Here is a 5,006-nt window from a genome sequence, read left to right as displayed (position 1 = left end):
AGCTTTGGGTCGTTCAAAAGCGGGGGGTCTGAGCCCCTTTCCCCCCTCCCTGAAAACGAATGCTGTTTTAGAGGTAGACTTTTTGGCCTTTTTTAGTGCCGGCTGGTTTTGTGTAATAAGGGATTTGGACGCGCAGGGCTGTTCAAAATCGCTGTGCTTAATACCCTTGCTTCCAACTGCAGCTACCTCAAAGGAAATTTCTTGACCTCTTTAAGTGCGCTCCGCTCCAACATTTCTTATTGAGGAATAACGCTTGATGAGTCTGCCGAGACACATAAACAGAATGTTTTTTAGCACGGCTTTTTTTTACTAACAACAACAAAGCTGTTCCCCAAATATATATATTTTAAAAACGTTTTAGCAATAAGGGGGCTAAAATCCGCGTTTAAATACAATGTACAAAATAAAGCGCTCTTATAGTTTACACCACGCTGGGGCGGTACAACGGCACAGTAAAAGCGTTAAGGGTTTTCAAGCCCCTAAAATGCACACTATTTGCAACATCAGATTTTTTTATTTTAAAAAACACATATTTAAAAAACAGTTCACACCTTCTTCTGGAATTTCAGGAAAACTATTGGGTGGTTTTGACTTCCATCTTGTTCTAAATTAAAAAAATAAAATTTTTTATAACATTTTATCTTAAAAATAAATTAATTGTGTAGCATATTAATTAGCTTACCAAAGTTTAAAGCTTGTAGCGCGGCATCTGGAATGTCAAGAAAAAAGGCCGCGTCCTATTTAAAAGAAAAAATATTGCCTTTTAACTAAGCATAAAACTGGTGTAATACCTTGGCGACCCACACAAATTATAGTAAGGTTTTGTACCATGTTGTTGCTCCCCATAACGGTAAAAGTCTTGTATTAGCAATATTTCTTTAACAGGCTTGTTCAGTTTTTTGTTCCTCTATTTATAGGTTTAAACTTGTTTTTAAAAAAAGGTTTTGCCCTCCACCCCCCAAAATTAATATTTAAAAAGGCGTTTCTTTAAAAAAACAGGGTGTGTAAAGGGCACTTTTCTAGGAAAAAAGGCGGGTGTGGCTTGGGGAGTGCCTATATACTTTAGCTTTAATGGCTAAAAATGTTATTTTTTTATAGTAAATGTGTTTAAACAGTTAATAAAAAGCGTTTCTAAATGGTAATGTACCCATTTACACCCTTGTAACCAAAAACTTTTTAAAAACTGCAACCTGTATTTCTTTAATTTGTCTTATGGCCTTAGTTTTTAAAACAAAACTGCTAATTTAAAAATAAACCACGTTAAACTTTTACACGACTTATTTTCATTGTTAGTAAGTTAAAAAAAATAGGTATTACTTTAAAAACACATTTTAAAACGGTATTTAGCTTTTGTTACAGGGTAAAAAAAAGCCGAAGGCTCTGGCTATTTAGCTAAGAGCGGAGGGGGAGTTGTCTTAGTTAGTTTTTTAAAAAACGCGGGAAGGTTTTTGGCTACACACCTTAGCTTTTAAACTTTAATGGTTAAAAAGCTTAGTTTTGATAGTAAATTAGTATGCTTTTTAATACCTGTTTTTGGCGTTCTTTTGCTTTAAAAGAAGACCTTGTTATGTTTTGTTCTTTTTATTTTTAATTTACTGACTTACAGAGGCTGTTTTTGCTAACAGCTGCTGCAAAAGCCTGCTGTTTTTACTATAAAATGGCCCGGGTTAGCCTACAATTAAAAAAAAAAAACAACCTTTTTTTGTTACAACACATTAGTTTTATAACCCTAAACTGTTTTTGCACACTTACATGTTATTAAAACACCTATGCCTAAATAAAGACAATGGGTCTTCAGGTTTCCTTTTCACCTTTATTTGTTAAAAAGTGGGGAAAAAAGCAATCTTCTCTCTAATCCACAGGTTTACTAAATATGGGGACTATAAACCGCCTGTTACTAAAAAAAAATCTAGGGTGCTTCTGCATAATTTTTTATTACAACACATACAAAAGGGTTGTGTCTTAGGTTTGTCTTTTCGAGTCATTATCCCTTTGCAAAACTTAATGTAACTGTAACTTGTGTTTGTTAAAAAGTTTGGGAAAGAAGTAGCCTTTTTATCTCTGACCCACTGCTCACAGAGGCTTCTTTGCTAACAGGTGCTTTGCCCGACTTTCACATTGTTTTTACTAAAAAAAAACCAAAAAAACCTGTTAGTTTAAAACCTAGGGAAAAACTTTAAAAATGGTGTATTACAAAAAGCTTGTGGTTTTAACTTTTATAAAAACATCTTTGTAAAAGGGCTACTTGGCGGGAAAATGCTGCGGGTCTGTTTCTTTAGATAAGAAAAAACAGATAAAAGGAAGGGGGGAAAGAAGGGGGCGCTGGCTCTTGCTTAAAGTCTTGAGACAATAGGATTGGTTCAGGAAAATGAATTCTGTGACGCTGTTGTAAAACCACCTCTGATTGGTCCGATCCAAAGGCGGTGATAACAAGCCTGAGAGGGTTTGTACCAGGAAAGCTGCCTCATTCTACAGAAAGACGGGAAAAGGTAACAATTCTCTCTCTTTCTCTTCAATCCTACCCTGTGCTCTCTATCTTTGCTCTTTGCAAAGTGGACTCTCTCTTTGCTTTTCTTGTCTTGTAACCCGCCCTGATTCTGAATGCTTTTTTACCCTGTGCTTACTAAACAGACTGTGCCTGCTTCTCTCTCTGTCTCATTCTGATTCCGCCATGTGCTCTCTATCTTTGCTCTTTTTTCTTCATCTGCAGTGATATTGAATAGTTTAAATACTTTTTTACCCCGTGCTTACCAAACAGGCTTTGCCTTTGTCAATTTTCCTTTTAAACTTCGTTTTTTCTTAACCTACATTGGTATTAATTAGTTTTAATGTGTTTTATTTACTAGGGTTAAACCAAAAAAGCTACCTCGTTTTACAAAAAGACTGCAAAGGTAAACTTTTTTTAAGTTTACCCTAAGCTTTATTGTGTTTTTCTTAGCCACTTTTTTATAAAGTTTTTATGCTGTGCTTACCAAACAGGCTTTGCCTTTGTCAATTTTTTTCAAACCTAGTTTATAAGTATTTCTTTATAGTTTTTGGTTATGTGCTTACAAAACAGGTTTTGCTTCAGTTAATTATCCTTTTAAACTTAGTTTTTAATGTTTTTTCTTAACCTACATTGATATTGACTAGTTTCAATACATTTTTATCCTGTGCTTACCAAACAGGTTTTGCCTTAGAAAATTCCCTTTATAAACCTAGATTACAATATTATTTAACTTTTTTATTAATCCACCCTGATATTTAATACACTTTTTATTCATGTCAATAAAAGGGCCGTGGAAACCTGTCAAAATTGCATAGTGATGAATACGATCGTGCTCATTACTACTCATGGTTCTCCAGCGCCACGGTTGGGGCCCCCAGGGGTTGGGCCCCTGGAGCTACAGTTGGGGCACACAGGGGTTAGGCCCCTATTGCTGGGGTTGGGTATCCCAGGGGTTGGGCCCCTGGAGCTACGGTTGGAGCCCCCAGGGGCTGGGCCCCTGAAGCTGGGGTCGGGACCCCCAGGGTTGGGCCCCTGGAGCTGGGGTTCGGACCTCGAGGGGCTGGGCCCCTATTGCTTCGGTTGAGGCCCCGAGGGGTTGGGCCCCTTGAGCTATGGTTGGGGACCCCAGGGTTGGGCCCCTGGAGCTACGGTTGGAGCCTCAGAGGTTGGGCCCATGGAGCTGGGGTTGGAGCCCCGAGGGGTTGGGCCCCTGAAGCTACGGTTGGGGCCCCAGGTGTTGGGCCCCTGGAGCTGGGGTTGGGGCAACCAGGGGCTGGGCCCCTACTGCTGGGGTTGTGGCCCCAGGGCTTGGGCCCCTGGAGCTACGGTTGGGGCCCCCAGGGCTTGGGCCCCTGGAGCTACGGTTGGTGCCCCCAGGGGTTGACCCCTGGAACTGGGAATGGGGCACCCAGGGGTTGGGCCCCGATTGCTGGTGTTGGGGCCCCAGGGGTTAGGCCCCTGGAGCTGGGGTTGGGGCAACCAGGGGCTGGGCCCCTACTGCTGGGGTTGGGGCCCCAGGGGTTGGGCCCCTGGAGCTACGGTTGGGGCCCCCAGGGCTTGGGCCCCTGGAGCTACGTTTGCGCCCCAGAGGTTGGAACCCTGGAGCTAGGGTTGGGACTCCCTGGGGCTGGGACCCTGGAGCCACGGTTGGGGCCTCCAGGGGTTCGGTCCCTGGAGCTGGGGTTGAGGGCCCCAGGGTTTCGGCCCCTGGAGCTGGGGTTGGGGCCCCAAGGGGCTGGGCCCCTATTGCTAGGGTTGGGGCAAAAGCAGTTGGGCCCCTGCCGCTGGGGTTGGGGACCCCAGGGGTTGGGCCGCTGGAACTACGGCTGGGGCCCCCACGGGTTGGGCCCCTGGAGCTAGGGTTGGGGCCCCCAGGGGTTGGGCCCCTGGAACTGGGGTTGGGGCCTCGAGGGGCTGGGCCCCTATTGCTCGGGTTGGAGACCCCAGGTGTTGGGCCCCTGGAGCTGGGGTTGGGTCCCCCAGCAGTTGGGTCCCTGGAGCTATGGTTGGGGCCCCCAGGGGTTGAGCCCCTGAAGCCACGGTTGGGGCCCCAGGACTTGGGCCCCTGGAGCTGGGAATGGGGCACCCAGGGGTTGGGTCCCTGGAAGCCGGGTTAAGGGCCCCAGGGTTTGGGCCCCTGAAGCTACGGTTGGGGCCCCCAGGAGCTTGGACCCCTGGAGCTGCGGTTGGGGCCCCAGGGGTTGGAGCCCTGGAGCTCGGGTTGGGGCTCCCTGGGGTTGGGCCCCTGGAGCTACGCTTGGGGCCCCCAGGGGTTGGGCCCCTGGAGCTGGGGTTGTGGCCTCTAGGGGTTGGTCCCCTGGAGCTACGGTTGTGGCACCAGGGATTGGGCCCCTGGAGCTGGGGTTGGGGCCCCCAGGGGTTGTTCCCCTGGAGTTTGGGTTGAGGCCCCCAGGGGTTGGGCCCCTATTGCTGGGGTTGTGGCCCCCAGGGGTTGGGCCCCTGGAGCTACGGTTGGGGCCCCAAGGGGTTTGGCCGCTGGAGTTGGGGTTGGGGGCCC

At 46.5% G+C, this 5,006-nt stretch overlaps 1 long non-coding RNA gene across 1 annotated transcript; it reads right to left on the bottom strand.

Moving 5' to 3' along the window:
* Positions 1 to 520: 520 nt before the first annotated feature.
* Positions 521 to 919, bottom strand: LOC127042508 (uncharacterized). The gene is made up of 3 exons (XR_007771963.1): positions 829 to 919; positions 683 to 737; positions 521 to 604 (listed from the first exon to the last, which is right to left on the bottom strand). It is a non-coding gene; the product is annotated as an uncharacterized LOC127042508 (long non-coding RNA).
* Between the last annotated feature and the right edge of the window lie 4,087 nt (positions 920 to 5,006).

Source organism: Gopherus flavomarginatus, unplaced genomic scaffold (assembly GCF_025201925.1).
Source record: "Gopherus flavomarginatus isolate rGopFla2 unplaced genomic scaffold, rGopFla2.mat.asm mat_scaffold_46_arrow_ctg1, whole genome shotgun sequence".
NCBI lineage: Eukaryota > Metazoa > Chordata > Testudines > Testudinidae > Gopherus > Gopherus flavomarginatus.
The sequence above is the reverse complement of the archived record's forward strand: the minus strand, read 5'-3'. Positions and strand labels throughout refer to the sequence as shown.